The sequence below is a fragment of the Sparus aurata genome, chromosome 6 (assembly GCF_900880675.1).
Source record: "Sparus aurata chromosome 6, fSpaAur1.1, whole genome shotgun sequence".
Lineage (NCBI taxonomy): Eukaryota > Metazoa > Chordata > Actinopteri > Spariformes > Sparidae > Sparus > Sparus aurata.
Genome location: NC_044192.1, coordinates 37858497 through 37876319, shown reverse-complemented (window position 1 = coordinate 37876319; position 17823 = coordinate 37858497). Strand labels below are relative to the sequence as shown.

Genomic DNA, 17823 nt, shown 5'->3' with positions numbered 1-17823 from the left:
GTTGTATATCATGCTGATATTGTCCAGGCATTAGACCTTGCCAGCAGGTGGAAGCTGGGAGTGGCTGATAAGTTAAAGTGCATTTGTGGGGACACATTATTGTCCAAACTCTCCTCAAGCCAAGGACCATATACCGCATTACACTGGCACTAGTTGACATTGTTTCAAGGGCCCAGTCACAGGGCAGCAACAGCAGAAGAGTATTCTGCCTTCTCTCGGTGTCAGCTATGAAAATCTGGTGCAGCCCTGGTCATGGCAGTGGCTCAGAGAAGTTAAGGGTCAGCGTGTGGGTTAATAGTTGTACGGGGCGGTCTGGGAGCACAAATATTCATGCACAAGTCCTGCCCTGAGCTGGCAGGTTTGGCTTGGCTGGCTGCTCTGCCAGTGTGTTTCACATGTATAGTTGACCTAGCTAACATAGTTTGGTTCACACTTGCTCTCTCTCTCACACACACACAGAGGGAGAGAGAGAGAGAGAGAGAGAGAGAGAGAGAGAGAGAGAGAGAGAGAGAGAGAGAGAAAGAGACCTAACAGATAAAAACACAACCAGGTCACAGTTACCTTAGATTACCCTGAGGCCCACAACCGGAGGCACACATTCTCAGCATACACACAAACACAAACTGAGTATTTCTCCTTACATTACATTAATGGGTACATCATAGAAGCCATTAAGACAAATGGATGCAATTTGTCTGGCCTCTCCCTTCTGCCTGTCAGGCTACAGCTAACAGAAACAGACTGGCCTGTTGCGGGCTATTTCTAAAATTAACATGTTCATGTGCGTGGTGTGTATGCAGCATGTATTGTGTGTCCATGAGAACTGCTTGATGACCTTCCATGAGTTTTCCCAGAAGCAGGATTAGAGTGGAAATAACCTACTTCCAATAACTGCAGGGAAATAGCATAACTTTGCAAAATGAGACTGTTACGAAAACTGTTCCTTAAATATTGTATGACTTCCACCTCTATTATTTGAGATGAGAGGGGGATTTCTATAAGAAACCCCTTTGTCATTCATACACACTAAGACTATAGATACTTTATCATAAATGCCTTGGTACTGTAAATTCAAATGTAGAATGAATCAATTAATCTTGAGAGTCATTTCTGAGCTAGAAATTTCTGCCGTCAAATTAAGTGTGAAGGCAAGCATGATTAGCATGATTGAGGCACGATTATTACAATTAAAAAGAAATGGCCCTATCAGCTGACTTGCAAGGAATTAACCATTTCTAACTATTTGTGTCTTTTATTGTTATATTTTTGACTCTTGTCATCTTTGCCTTTAACCACGGGCAGTAACACATGAAGTTCATTGTTTTGCTTCCTTTTTGTCCATGCAGAGATCATATTCAGTTCTGCCCATCCCCAACCAGCACACACAAATACCCAGTTTTTTTACCACCTATTCCATTGTTCTCAGTACTTGGAGATTCCATTAGAGCTATTTTTGATAATGCTGAGTGCTAATGGTGCTCCTCTGGGAGTAGAGCTTTGGAGTGTGCATTTAGTGGGTATATGTGTATGTGTACAAATGTACTATAACTGAAAAATCCCTAAGTTTCAATTGAATCTCACGCAATGTGTGAGAACACGTGCATTCTAATGCCCATGCCTGCAAACAGAGCAGGGCTGTATCTTTGTGTGTGGATGCAGTTTTTAAATCTCAAACATCTCTTGATTCTGTCACTTAATGCAGAAAAACGTTTCAACAGAGTCGACTGGGAATTCTTTTTTGTAGCGATTATCAAAAAATTTTGATTTTGCGATTTATCTATTGCAGGGGTGCCCATTTTTATTTTTATTTTTTTAGATTAACGGCAGGAAAATGAAGGAATGAATGAATGAATGAATCCCCTAAAGGCCAATTCGAATTTATGTCACCTGATTGACATACAGGGCAGCCAGCCTAAGATCTCTTCTCGCAAACGCGCTAGCCACTGCAAATTACAAGCAAGCTTAGGTGACCTGGTCAGCAGCTTCAATTGATATCAACAAAAGAAGGGATATAAAAAACTAGTTGGGCAGCTGTCTTTTTCAAAGTGCAATTGTCTGATTTGTCAAGCTACCAGCGCTATTCTAAAGAAGGGGAATGTTGAGAGGCACTTTCAAACTGTTCATTAAAAGTGCGACACTGACTTCCCTCCGAAAAGCGAACTGAGAAAGAGAAAGGTGGAGGAATTAAAATCACAGTTAATAGGAAAACAGTCATTTTTCACACAGTGGAATTCACAAACAAAGGCCGACATCAAACCTAGCTTCAAAACACTATTACGGCCAAATAATCTGAAATATGCTGCTAGTCCATAAACTGGTGATATTAAAACATGAACAGTTTTGTTCAAAATTAGATATCTACCATTTGTGAGAATCAGCATCAATATTTATTCAGCAAACGTTGCATTTGGTGATTTTTTTGGTTGTGCCTTGTGTGTAGTTCCTATAGGCAAAGCTTGTGACAAACAGGGAGAGCGGCAGGAATTGTTGTGCTTGACAACATGGTGTTGTTGGCATCACGTGTCATGCATCAAATGCATTTGGTCATGTTATGAGGGAATGACGTTCGGCACATAAGTCATTTTCTTAATGTCAATCAGCCAAAAAATTTTAAATAAAGATTCACGATTTACAAGTCCCAAATCTCAAGTCCAAGTCAAGTCTCAAGTCTTTTGAGGGTGGGTCTCAAGTCAAGTATCAAGTCACCGAGGCCCATCTCTGCAAGTAGTTTACCCAGTCTGTTCTTCTGAATACTCATGTCTCCCATACAGTATCAGCTTAACAGGAACACTGACTGGCATTTTCAAATCTTTTGTTTAGCCAGGAAAGTCCAGAGGACATACAAGACAATGTCTTCCAGGGAGTCCAGGGCAAAACTTAAAGCATAATCACAGACAAAGAAACCACACATACTGGCCATACCAGTGATATCCACAACACAAGGGTTATGTAGAGCAGCAAAAAGGTTGTCAAAGGAGGCAGTACTACTATGGTAATGGTATTTTACAGTTTTACCAAGTTCCAAGTGCACCATTGGGAAGGTTCCTATAAGTAGATCTTGTGCTATTGAGGTATCTGGATTGCAACACATTCTGATCTTTGAATTTACATAGTTTAGCTTTAAAAGAAAGGAAAGTGGTGGCACCAAACTAGGCAGAAGCACTAAGTTTTACAGTCAAATTCAAATTATTGTAACTTCAACCTTGGTTGGAACTGTCAGAGCAACTAATGAGATAACAGTTGTATGTGACGTGGCCAGAAGTGACACATCCCAGCAAGGGAACTAGTAATTGTTGGAAGAAAGAAAGAGTTTGCCGAATTCAATAACACAAAATCAACAGCTGTCTATGCAAGGAAGACACGCTGACAGGGGCTATGATCATCACAAGCATGGCTCTATAATCAGTCAGTGACCAGAAAACGTTGGCTCAGCAACAGTGTATATAACGTCATTAAACAGAAATTCTGACTTGTTTTTGCAGAAGAAAATATAAAAAATCATGACATATACCTGCACTGCACTTTGCAAGTATCTGCACTGTGTTCATCCGGAGGCAGTTTTATGCAGCACCATATGCTTAACACAGTTTTTTTGTTTTTTCTCTTTTGTTTTTGGGACCAGTTTTAATTTTAGTGGTGAGAGCTGCAGTGATTGAAATACACCTTCCAAGAGCTTTATGGCTTGAAGCAAAGAGGGTGCTCCCATATGAATTGAATGAGTCACCTTAATGACACCTTTATGATTATTTCATACTCATATTCATTATTTATTGATACATATTATACAACATATTATAAACACTGTTTATAATTACACTGTTTATATTAGTTCATATTATGTTTCTAAGATTCTATTTCTATTTCTGCTCTAGCTTTTCTTTTTCTTTCTCTATTATATTGTTTACTATTATTATTGTTTATTGTTATGTTGAACTGTCCTTTGGCTGCTGATTCTGATTCTGATTCTGATTTGTAAGTGAGGGTGAGGTTTAGTTTTCTACCACGACACACTGAGTCTTTGTTTTTTTTTAAGTAGAAAATTCTTAAACCATTTTAGATCAATTCTGTAATAAAGTCTCTGCTTATCAGTTTGGGATCTACAAAGTCTAATGGATTAGACAAATCAACAGATAAACTTCCTCATTGATGTTTACTATCTAAAGATTTGTTGATAGCAAAAGTAACTAACATAGAAAAAAACCTGACTTACGTTCACTGGTGTGGACTCTTATGTTCTGTCTGTCCACCCACTCTGTCGTGACCACTTCGCAGACCTGATGAGAGACAAAGCAAACAGATAAACAACATTAAGACTTCTTAAATCCGGTTGTACAAACAATTTACAATGTACAGTTCATTAATCAGTTTAAAGAGAAAGCTTCACAACAGAGTTAAATCAGAGGTTGTGCGATGATTTGACTGGCCATAGTGTAATTTTGAAAATGTTGAAAGCTAAGAAGCTTGTTGTGCAAATAGAAACACTTCCAATAAAATCTGTCTGAAGAGAAGACTCCAGTCAGATGTGCAGACTGCTCATTAGTCTTTGTTAGTCTGAGTGCCGGAAGAGGCGGAAGATACACTACAGCAGACGACAGCAGCACACACACAAACACACATACACACGCCTCCGGACTGTCTGCAGCAGTTGTTTCTTCATCTGTGTGTTTGTGCTTTCAAAGAGCATGTCTCTACAGCAGCCACTGCCCTTAGGATCATAGGATGCTCTTTCCCTCGTTCTTTTTGTCCTTCTTGTCTGTGTTGCTGCTGCTGCACACACTCACACAGTGGCAGGAACACACGCTAACACACAGTCTGCCTGGAGGTCGGTGGAAAGCCTCTATGGTAATATAAAAAATGCTGTTAGTTAGTACTACAGTGGCAACATTTCTTCATTAAAATTAAAACCATCTACTACTGTGAGAAGTACACTTTTCACACAAAACTTCCCCTTTACCCACACACTCAGCTGCACCAAGAAGATACTATACTAGTTCATTTTAAGCACACATGTTATGAGATGTTCAAAGTCCATAAAAGAATTTCATAATCATAGCAGTACTCTTACAACATTTTCAGACTCACGATGAGTTGGGTAAAACGAGGAACAAAATCGATGCAGCACCACCAAAGACATCACAGTCTTCCTCCTTGTCAAAACCTGGCGACACATCTATATTACCCATGATGCTGAATTGGTCAGAGATTCAGGTGTATTATGCAAACAGCAGCTAATGTAGCTTGATGCCTGGGGTAAGTGTGAGGAGCAGGCTAGAGAGGTCTGATAAGTTCTCGAGGCTTGTTTCATTTTAAACTTAAGTCGCCGCTCCTTTGCATCAAAAGGATCCATCTGAGTTGGTTTGAGCACCTGATGAGGGTGCCTCATGGGCAACTCTCTTTGGAGGTTGTCCAGGTACAACCAACTAGAAGGAGACTCCAGGAGAGACCCTTAACCGTTCAGAGGGAATATATAATTATCTTGCCTGGGAATGCCTCAGAAGCCCCCAGGAGGAGCTGCAATACCCTACCGAGCCTGCTGCCACCACAACCCAACCTCAGATAAGGGGAAGGCAATGGATGGATGATAAGTTAAGTTCTTTCACACTCAATCCATCACATTTCCTCAAACACATATTGCATAAAAGCTTTTCTTTGTTTTCTGTTTGTTTTGTTTTTGTTTTCTCAGCTAGTAATCTATTCTTATGTCATGCATTATGGTCAGCCCATCCTTATATGAAAAACAGCCAAATAGGTCATTTGTGCTGGTCGCCCTTATTTATATTTATTGTTAGGCAGCAACCTTTAGAGGTTTTGCTAATTATGAAGCAAAAGTTAGTCAGGTGAATCAGTATGAGAAGGGCAAACTCTGCAGATGAAGGTAGTGGGGAGGATCAATGCCTCAAAAGAACACAGGACTGTCCTCCAAAAGATGTCTTAACCTGCACCTAGTTAATGGTGAATGTTTTCAACTTACCTAACGTACTTAACTTACTCAATGTTAGTAACATAACTTTTGCACAATTAACATACTTCAGCGCAAAGCATGATCTTTGATGACTAACAACCTAACCAAACAGCAACTGGTTCACAAAGTTAACCATATGACCACAAAGGTTTAGTACGTCGCCTGTCACAGGACTCCTACAGAGGGGGTCATTGGCAGACAACCTATTCAGTTATTTAGGTATGAGAATGTGTTGATCGTGGCACATTCTTTTTTTGCCTTTGAAATTCATTGACACAGTCTTAGTTTGCTCCTTGTCCAGACACTGCACATCAACTGGATGTAAAAAATACCTAAAAATGTTGTTAACAGGCTTTTGAAATTTGCACAGCAACAAAATCTATTCTGCTGTTAATGGTGAAAACCAGTGCAGCATTGTGTGTTGTGTGTTTCTGGTCCTGGTGGAGCACAAACTCCACCAGTCAGCTCAGTTTATCATGCTGCTGAGCTTCTGTCTAATTTGGCTACATTTTTTTAACCACATTTTCTCTGGATAACACAAATGCAGTCTCTGTCTATCATACAATGTTACTGAACATAAAAACACATGTTCTCTATATATACATACTGGGGTCTATAGACAAAGTAAAAGATTGTATAGATGTGCCACTGCTTTGCCATGGATATGGTTTGAAATCAAACAATGTTACTTCAGTGGCTATTCAGGATGCATCAATATTTCAGACTAAAATTTTCTGCTTCTTCAATTTAGGATTTAAGTCTTTATACTGTATGAATGTAAATGCATCACTGTACCTGGGTTATAAAATGTATATTTAGAGAGATGAAACTTTCAAACTCTCACTACTAGCTGTTACATCATCTTTAACTTGATCTGATGACTCAAGAGTTCATTCAATATGCGTTTAAGCAGAACATTGCCTCTGACTACAGTATGGCACGTATTGAGCATCTGGAGGAGAAATGTTTAACTGGGTTAAGTGCATTGCCAAAGGGCACAGTACTATGCCCTAGTTGAGGAGACAGTGTATGTGAACAAGACTGCAGTGCTATGTGCTACTGACATGGAGAGCAAAGACTCTCCAAGTCATCTTGTTTAGCGGCAGCAGTTTCTCAGCTATTCTGGGGAACAAGCCTGAGGTTCAGAACCTGACCCAACTTCACCCCAGCATAAATGTCTTTGAGGCAAAACTGACCTGACCACTGCAGCAGCACAATATAAAAAATAACAAAGATTTGAAAAATGAATGCAGGAGTGGTTGTGGTTTGAAATATAATCCTCATTTAGTGTATTTTTTTAATCATGATTCTATATTTTTAGCTTTTCAGTACTTCATTATAATTTCTAATTCCAGGCATCTCGTGCGTAGGCTCTGTGAACTTGGTAAAGTTAAAGTCTAAAGTTCCATATTAAGATCATTTTCAGAATAATTCTTTTATTTCAGGTGTTCAAATGTTTTAATGTTCATAAAACACATTCCTTTTTTCTTACTGCCCGTAGCTGCCGCACCTCTATTTTTCCTTTGTCTGAACACATTTTAGTGTCTGTCTCTGTTAAGGCCCGCCTCCCACAAGTCCAATTTGCTCTGATAGGTCATCTCTCACAGGACTGAACAGGCACCTCCCACTGTTTTTCCCCCTCAGCTCTGCCACACCTGAGAGTGCTGACTGTATACCTGGGACATCCCTATGTTACAGTCCTGACAGCTCATCATGGACACTGTGTAGTTTAAGAAAAGAAATTCCAACTCAGAATTTTAAGATTTATAATGTAAATGAGGTAATAATACTACCTCAAAAATATTTATTTTTACATACATACATAAACAAGCTGTTCTCAAGAGTAAAATAAGATCCAGAACACTGTTTGAAGCTTGAAAGGTGGCATGGTCCGCCACATATAAACAAATTAATACAATTGTGTTGTCCAAAGGGAGTTGTCCACTCTGACATCTTGCTGTTTTATCCACAACTGAAAGTAACATATCTGTGTACAAGATTCACAGATGTTAAATTGAATTACTTTTCATCTAACTCTGAGATAACAATTAATATGTTCTAAAATAATGGGGTGTTCCTTTAAAATTAAGAAACAGAGAAGGCCAGAATGCAGGGACTGTCTAAATTAAACATCCAACAGTAAACAGAGTTTGTTTCAGCAAACATTAAAGACTGTGCTGTAGTGATGTACGGGCCGACCAATAAACTGCGGGACCTACCAATTCACCCCTGGGTTGGGCGGGCAGGGTCAGCTGACAAGTACATAATTAGAGGCGACGGTGTGCAGGCAAGGAGTGACAACTCAGCATGACCTGCAGAGCCACTACACTGTTGATGAGTGCCTTGTCTCTTACAGCGATCAGAGTTACACATACACTCTCCCCTCCATGCTGGCTTGAATAGAGCTGTGCATTTCAGTATCAAGCGCATCCAGTTAATGTGCTTTCAGCGTGAAAAAAGGTTTAATCCTGGAACTGTGGACTAACTATTTTGTTACAGTTCACTGCTACGATGGGAAAAATGCATTGTTCTTTTGTGTTAAAGAGAGGAAAAAAAGAGAGGCAGAGTCTGTCTTCAAAGTTTGAACTTGTTCTAATGTTCACACTACTTTTGCTGCTATTCAACAATAAATATCCCCATAAGGAAGATTCCTTTTTTTTATGCATTTATTCTTTTTATTCAGCATAGATCTTCCGACTACTGTGTGTGGGGAAGAAAAGGGAAAGCCAAAATAGATAGAGCACTCTGTACTGGATTCCCCCATCCCTAGCAGCCAGATCCACACCTCGAACAGTGCAACAGGATTTGTCTTATTCCTCAGCCTGAAGAATTGTGCTAACAAAATGTACCAATTTGTTTTGAGGGCCGGGCTGGGTATGGGTCATTGATTAGCACATATTTTAATGGGTTGGGTGGGACCGGTTGGCTCTCATAACGAGCTGAGTGCGTGTGGATCATAAAAAAACGTGACACGCTCATCGCTACTGTTCTGAAAAGGTGAAGTGAATAAAGAAACAACTGATGTTGTTGATGCTCTCCATCAAACACACCCCAGTGTAGCTCTCTCTGACCTGCTTTCAACAGCCTCACGGGACAACAAGGAGAGTGTGTGAGTGTGTATGTCAATGTAGGCACTTTGATGTCCAGTCTATCACCTGCTATTCCCTGCTGATCTACAACACGTCTACTACACACCAATTCACCAATGACTGTCCTAGAGCTGTGTGTGTGTGTGTGCGTGTGTGTGTGTGTGTGTGTGGATGTTCACCTCCATACATGCATATTCCCTCCCACACACGAGCCTCCTTTGCACCCTCCAGCTATGGCCTTTGAACCCAGTCCATTACTGTGCACTCCCGCTCATGGCTATGAATGGCTCAAACACACAGTCGTAGGTCACGGGTCACATGCTAAAGAGGTTGCGGGGTAAATGTCTACATCAATGACATCATTTCCTTGTTATAGATCATTCTTAATGGGGTTGCCATGACACCCACCCTCCCAAGCTGCTGGGATAATTGGGAAAAGCATGGAAGGTGTTGGGTTCATGTATGTGTATAATGACATAGTAAGTCCTAATTGTCAACTGAGATTCAAAATGCAGTCACATTAACACCTTACCATTTATACCACAGTTCATTTATGAGAATCAGCAGTAATCCATCAGTTCATCATTAAAATATATTCTGATAACATCTGTGACATTATTCTCCATCAATGGCGACATAGTAATGAACTTGTAATGCGTTTAGCGTTGGTGAAGAGCTCTGAAATCTGAGATATGAAGGCTGTTGCACAACTAAAACCAAATCCAGAAAACACACAATAACCAAACTTGGACTCACAAGGACTCTCAGGGAAGAAAGTCAGCCACCAACAAAAGCCACTAGATGATCTTTACAGCACAAAGCTTTGTCAATCGTTAATGACAAATCACAGCCCCTGCTCCAGAATACCCCGAGCAAAGAAACTTCAACAAAGGGTCTTTAATCTTAAATGCAATCAATGTGGTCAGCCTACTACAGTAAATAGGAGAATGTAAGCCGTACACACAGTAAGTATGAACACAATGACTGTATAACATTTTACATTGTATAACATTTTTTCTGCCTTGGCTGGACAATACATTTTATTTTATTCATCTCTCTTTTCCTAAAGCACTCACCTGCATTTCAACATTTGAACCATCCATTAAGGAAGACTTTGAGATGTAATTGAAAGCTTAGGAAGAGGACCTTGAGCTACGCTTGTTTGTTTCCAAGGTTTAAAATGAACTCTCTTGTGCAGCTTGAATGCTGTTGCTGAAGCTTTTCATATTCGAAACAAATAAAAGTCTCTCTGTGCCACTTCATTCTCAATACTTTATGAAGTCAATAGGCATGACACTGTTGACAATATATTGACAATTTCACTGCTAACTAACATTGGTCAATACTGAAACCACTTAATCAAAACTCTTCATACAGTCTGTAATTACCAACATGCATCTTAGTCACACAGTTGATCTCACCTCCAAACACAAGCACCAAAACACCTCCTGCAAATAAAGATTCTTCTTCTTCTTCTTCTTCATTTCTCAGAGTAAGCTTGTTCACCCATTACACTGGTTAGAATCGTCACTTAGAAACCATACACTGTTACTCATAACACACTGACCTAAAAATACTAACAACTGGGAGACTGACAGAAAAAACAAAGAACTTTTTCTCCTTGAAGTTTGCGTGATTCAAACAGTTTTTCACAACTGCTAACAAGCATTTTACCAAAGAGATTTTTTCTAGCTGCTTAACATGTTTCTGTTCTACCTGCATACAGACAATATGAAATCCTATATTTTTTATGAATCCAGTGATTCAATCCAGACATCTTTGGACAAAAGCACACATATGAGTCATCTTTCATTTATAGAATGTAGAGTAGATGATATAGTACTATGTACTATAGTGTATAAGTTTTATTAGCAGCATGAAACTGCTGCCAGTGATCAACATAAAGTCAACACGCATGGCCTTTGATTCCAAATGTGAACAATTTGAGGATGAAACAAAACAAATGATTCATAGTTTGGTGCACATGAACTTCTTTTTTATTGACTGTTTGAAGAGTTCTGATAATGTGACTTCAGTGTTGAACAAAGTATGAAAGCAATCAGGATAATAAACTAAAACAAATTTAATTTGACACAAAACATCAATATAAGCTATTAAATTGCATTACCTTATGAACCTTAGAGATCATATTGATAACATTTTTCTGTAGACAAATCATTTTGAACAATAATAAATCTACAGAGCTTGCAGAAAGGTGCAGAATGAACACATTTATTTTCCTTCAAATTATTATTATGTTTGTTAATTCAAACAGTAGGTTCCAGCTGGTTCCGATGAGCGCTAGCTAGTGTTAGCGACATAAGCATTAGCAATGCAAGCATTGGAAACGTTAGCTAGCTTCTATTAACAACATCAGCTACAACAAACTGGGAACTACTTTAGGGGGCAGGGTATTAGAACAACAGCAGTGTTGTGGTGTGAACACAATGATGGGGGAGATGGATTAATGGGAGATGGATTGATGGGAGATGGACTGATGGGAGATGGAATGATGGGAGATGGAATGCCACATTTAGTGACTGGACATTATCAATAACACCCTTAATTTCTCATCTTAACTCTACAACAATTGGTTTAGTTCTCCTTAAAATGTTAAGATTAGATTCAGTGTTAATGTTACTCTACCTTTCCACTAAACATCTCTAGACATTGTGTGTGCATGTGCAAAATTAACCCTCCTTTTCTCAACAAAGCCCAGATCAATTAACCCTCAGCCCTCTATAGAAGCAAAGCAGGGACAAAACAAAGCAGTGTCAGATTGCAAACCCACCCCTTTGTACCGAGCACCTCCTCCAGGGAAGGTAAGATGGAGGAAACTAGGATGGAGGATGGAGGGGGCTGTTGGGTGAACGCGTGGTTGCCAGGCGATACATGTGTACATGTGGATGTCATGCTTGGCAGGAGCTGTAGCTCGATGTTGCAGAATGACCTACTTTTAATCGAAAGGGAAAGAAAGAGCAAATGGAAAGAGTGGGAGAAGAGTGGAGTGGGGATGCAGTGGGAGGACAAGCAGGTTCACTGGTTGTATTTCAAAGAAACACAGAAGAAAAGAGCAGGAGGAGAAGGCAGAGACAGATGGAGAGAAAGAGAAGTGATAAAGAATAAAAAAGATGTCCCAGAGGTTCAAATACGTGTGTGTGTGTGTGTGTGTGTGTGTGTGTGTGTGTGTGTGTGTGTGTGTGTGTGTGTGCTGTTTCCAGCCCTGAGGGGAAGTGCCCTGCAGGTCGATCCCAGATAAGTCAATCCCAGAGTGAAGCGCTGCTTTAGCCTTTTTTCACGAGGCTTCTTAATAAATGATGACTGCCACGTGGAGCAATAACAATATGTGTAAGAATTTTAATTAAAACTTCTTGATGAAACAAAATGAAACACTCCGAAGATGGAAGAGTACCATGAAACCTGACAATCCCAACACTACTTCTATGGTATGCTTGTTCTTTGATATCGACACGCTAGGCAAATGTAACAACCAGCAACCTTCACTTTAAGGAATGACAAGCCCATCTCGCAGTATGTTTTCATCTTTATACAACTTATTAGTAACAGCAAGTACTTTGGAATAATAGTAATGATAATGCTGTGCGTATAAGATCTTGCATTAACATTATGTAGAATGACCACAGACAATGTATTTCATTAGTTTTTTCACCAAAACATCTGATGGACATTTGAAAAACAATTTAACAGAAACCCTCATTATTCCCTAACCTTAACTCAATGCTTTTGTTTCCTACCTTTAAGCTAACCTTAACCCTCTTGGAATAATCATTAGTCGAGGCCCTAATCCTGATCGTTCTATATCCGAAGCATGTGTTAATTATTCTAATCATATTGATGGTGCTTAACAATGTAGTTATATTAACACCAACCACAGTCTTTCCCTAAAACTAAACAAGTTGTTTGTGTTCCTGAACCTAATTAAACCTCAACATAGTGTTGTCACATCAGACAGTAGGTTTGACAGTGATTTGTAACAATTTTGAAGTGAACAAGCAATTTTTATGTTGTCATTTTGAGGACTTGCTTTGTAATTGAATGGTGAACAAAATGGAACAGGGCCATCGTTAATGTTATTTGTTACACCTGTGCCTATCTTGCAATTGCAAATTAAGATGTCATTTTGACAACATCTTATAGTTACAGATTACAAACTACACCACAGTGGTGTAAGGCATAGGGCAGCTTGAACATTATAATCACTGGAATGATGATAGTCATCATATCAGATGCCAGCTTTTTATAAAAGTGTATATAAGACACAAACCCTGTTTCCCCCTTGCCCTAATCAGCAATATATATTTTAAATGATACTCAACAGATGACTATACCCACGATAGTACCATATGGACTATATACACACAAAAGCACCTCACACACATAAGGATTAGACATCAAGACCACTTCAAGCAAAGCCATCCAAATTCTCTGCAATTCTTCCAGAACTGTGAACCAAAGTCAGATCATACCGAACAAAGTACAAGAGGCTGTGGGACCCCAATCAGTTTGTTACCCCCTGTCAGTTTCTACCCATCACACCCTCAAAGACACGATGGAGGCAGGCAGACAGAGGGGGAGGCTGAGGGAGGAGAGACAAGGGAAAGAGGTTAAAGATGTTGACAGCAAGAGGTCAGCAGACCAGACCAGAGAATAGAAAAACAACAGAGAGACAGAGAGAATGTGGTGCTAGAGACGAAAAGAAGGAGAGATTTGAAAGAGAAAGGTGAATGAATTCAATAATTACATTTATTTTACAAAATAAATTATTGTGTTTTTTATCATCCTAGTGGTTTGTTCATGCTGGTTGGACAAGCATTATTCTATTAGATGGCATGGGGATGTATGTCTTAAATCAGTCAGTGCATGACATTTGGTTCAGTGAGTACCTTCCTTGTTCAGCACACGCTGTGAACCAAACATTTAATGTTAAACCAGAAAAGAACAGAAAATTGAGAGCTCGAGTCTTGCCCAAACAGCATTGGCAGTGCACCAGGATTCTCGTGGACTTAGCCTGGTTAGCCACATTACTCAGGCTCAAGTAATGCTTCTGCCATCTGAATGCCAAACACAAATGACCGACATACTATATTTTTGCTGCTGTGCCAAAAACATACCAAACCATGAATTTGAATCTACTAGATGTTAGGGCTGCACGATTTATTGTTTCAGCATCGACATCTATAGAAGCACAAGCACAAAAGTCACATCAGGATGTGCAGTTTGGTAAATCAACTTAAATGCCTCTTATTTTCTCTGATCTACAAGAACGGTCTATCTGATAACATCATTTACTCATTGCCATTCTCTCAGTCGCTGGTGTTTTTATATGCCAGGTTTCCTCGGCATCAAATAATCATTTAAATAATTTCCCAGTCTGGGATCATTAAAGTAATTCTATCTATCTTTCTATCAGATTGCTATGTGAAGTCCTTGGCTTTGTCCCCAGATTGTCTTTAGACATAAGCCTTGTCTTCTGAGTCTGTGTCAGGAGGAGGGATAACCTGGTGGATGTGCAGTGCATGAAGTGTAAAAAACTGTATTGTTTTGGGCCGGGTGGCTTTACGAATTTCCCAGAGAACCTGATAGCAAGTCTTTCTGCAGCTTCCTTATTGTGTATATTTCAACAGGACAAAAAAAAAACTGTCCTCCTTCAACTGAAATATTGAAGACCTCCCACTGACACTCAGTCACACACCCTCTCACCTTGGTCACGACATCACGTATTCATGACAAACAAAGAGGCCATTTAGTATCCCTCCAGGCACACTGCTCACAGTCAAAAACCACACCCACCCACTGGGAGCTGGCAGCCACCCAAATAGTGTACCTTTTAAAATAGCCCCACACACTATTGGTGAGGTCCAGCACTATAAAAAGCTTTCCAATAGAGTATTCAAAAATCAAAGATCAAATGGACCTTGTTGAGTCTACCACTCCATACTGACTTAAACATGATTAAACCGTTTTCTCTAGTTACTTTTTATTTTGAAATAATGGTCTTCTACTGTATGTCTTTATCTTTGAATCTGCACGACTGGGCTACCAGACAGTGCTTGTAGTGAATCAGTGAGCTTGCACTGTAGCAGATGAGAGGACTGCGGCCAGCTGGAGGTTAAATAAATGTTAGGGCGGCTCTGAGGGCTCTGCCAGAGCCTCATGACGGAGCTGCTGTGTGTGTGTGTGTGTGTGTGTGTGTGTGTGTGTGTGTGTGTGTGTTCTCGATGAGGAGTTAGTGTCCTTCAAAATCTTGCCCAACTAGGAGACCACGAACATATACAGGCTGATTCTTACACTGACATAGCCTGAGAAATGATTTGTAGGATCATGGTAATTCCAGACTGACTCCAGACTACAGACAGACGGCATGAATAAAATGTCACCATGATGACATCATCTTGTAGTATACAGGGGCTAATGGTTCAAATATTTAGCAAAAATCATTTTTACAACGGCAGGGCTGTGGATATGGTTTCGTTAATATCATGCAGTCCTACTGGGCTGACATTAAGCCAAGATTCAGTGGTAATGTTCCTTTGTGTGTGTGTGTGTGTGTGTGTGTGTGTGTGTGTGTGTGTGTGTGTGTGTGTGTGTGTTTCAGTGGTAATGTTCCTTTGTGCCAGCCAAAATAAATGAAAGGGCTTCTCCTCTCTCTGCTCCCTCCCTTTATCCTCCTTCTCCTCTCCTTTCTCTCATACCTGTCAATTCTTTGTTCTCTTCATTTCCATACAGACATGAGCTCATCATAATTTATTGTTGTTTGTCTCCATCTAATACAAAACTCACTCACTCTCTTTGTCGTTTTATTGCTACATTTTCTATACTGAATATTTTCTCCTCTCTCGGTCCTTGTCCTTTATTCTTTACCTCTTTCACTCTTTATTTCTCTCTCATCACTTTTTCTATCCATCCATCAATTTATCCATCCTATCTTTTCCTCTATGCCTCAATACCCACTGTGGTGATGTCAGTTCACGATGCCAACTCATTAGCACATCTGGATCTCACTTTGTGCTCCTCCTTCAACCATTGGTCCCTCCAGCAACCCCCCCCCCCCCCCCTTCCCTCCATCCCTCCTCCTTTTTCAACTTCCTATTTTCTCCCGTCCTTCACCACCATTCCTCCTCATCCAATGAAATAACTCCCCGGTCACCAGGGCTCCTTAGCAACAGCCCCACATGGGGATGGAGGTGGGGAGGTTGGGGGGGCAGGAAGGAGGAGGGAGACATGGGGGGGTGGTGAGGAGGAGGAGGAGGAGGAGGAGGAGGAGGAGGAGGTGAATGCAGAGACCAACCCCAGTGGGAGTGTGAGGCTGCAGGTGTGTTTACCATTATCAAAGCTTTGTATCTGAGTGTGTGTGTGTGTGTGTGTGTGTGTGTGTGTGTGTGTGTGTGTGGCAGGGGGAGAGGAGGGAAGAACAGTCAGTATTGGCCTGAAAGGAATGGAGCAAAAGTGCAATCACTGTGTTTTATCACAGTGTGTGTGTGTGTGTGTGTGTGTGTGTGTGTGTGTGTGTGTGTATGTGTGTGTGTGTGTGAACGCACATGTGTGTGTGTGTTTTAAGGCAACACAGAGCCAAAAAAGGGTACTGTATGTATAATCCAGAGGGCATCATTTCAAAGTCTAGCCAACAGCTGGATTGTGGTTGTGTGCATGAATGTGAATGTGTGTGTATGCATGCATCCTAAACCTGACTCAGGAACTAGGTGCAGCCAGCAGTGATTCCCTGTGGTCATTCTTCACTGCCTGGCTTACACTCTCTCTGTACGAACAAAACAAAATCCTTTAATAAAAAGACAGTGTACCGACTTTATATTCTAATTAATTTCATCTAGTCAATAACAAAAAGGGATGTGAACAACAAGCAGGCCGCCTGGTGAGCCCCCAAGTGACTTATGGAAAAGTGAAAGAATAAACATGAATCTAACATGCCCGGGTTAGAGGAGTGTAGACACTCTAAAGGGCCATGTGGCTGACATATGTCCTTTTATGACTATACACCAGCCTAAGCAATTAATAACCTGAGCAGTTCACTCAGATAGTAAAAGATCAAAACGGAAAGAGCCATGACACATGATAATGTACCACAAATGTGAATCTTTGATGGCCTGATTGTTCTGTTGATAGAAACCAGCCAACATGGTGGCAGATAACAGCTCAAGCCTATCTCCTCCTCCTCCTACCTCTCCTCCCATTTTACATGAGGGCCCTGACACACCATCATGCTGAGAGCAGGTGGATCCAAATGCAGGAAACAGCAGGCAGGCAGATCTATCTGCAGCAGGAGCAGGTGAACTGAACAGACATCTTGACAAAAACTAATCCTAATCAATAGACTTAAAGACAAAATAAACTGATGAGGGGATGAGGTGCAGCTAAGGAGAGGTGCAAAGGCACAGGTGAGGGGATTGATGTGAAGAAACAAAGGTGCAGGAAATGAGCTGAAAAGCCTGGAGGAACACTAGGAGCAGAGCAGGGCTAACAAAGCTAATGGATGGCAAGTGTGGAGGAGAAGCAGCCTGGGGACGGGCAGTAACTTTTAAATATCCTCAACCTACTGTATGTTTGACATCAACACTTCATCTGTGCTTTTTTACTGACAGTTGAAACTGGAGTTTTATAACACTCGGGGTGAAGAAAAGGAATTTAAGTGTGATAATGCAACCTTGATGTATGTCATTAATAACATAAATTCTCATTTCAGCAATGAGACAACTCAAAGATTTGACTGACACATACAGTACACAGCATAGGCTG

At 40.5% G+C, this 17823-nt stretch overlaps 1 protein-coding gene across 22 annotated transcripts in view; it reads right to left on the bottom strand.

Annotated features, from left to right (window-relative positions):
* Window positions 1–17823, bottom strand: part of nfasca (neurofascin homolog (chicken) a) — a 163640-nt gene that overhangs the window by 72179 nt on the left and 73638 nt on the right. For all 22 annotated transcript variants that reach the window (XR_003984401.1, XM_030420627.1, XM_030420626.1 and 19 more), the window contains exon 2: window positions 4211–4274. The gene's annotated coding sequence lies outside the window, so the exon portion shown is untranslated. The remainder of the gene's footprint in view (window positions 1–4210; window positions 4275–17823) is intronic.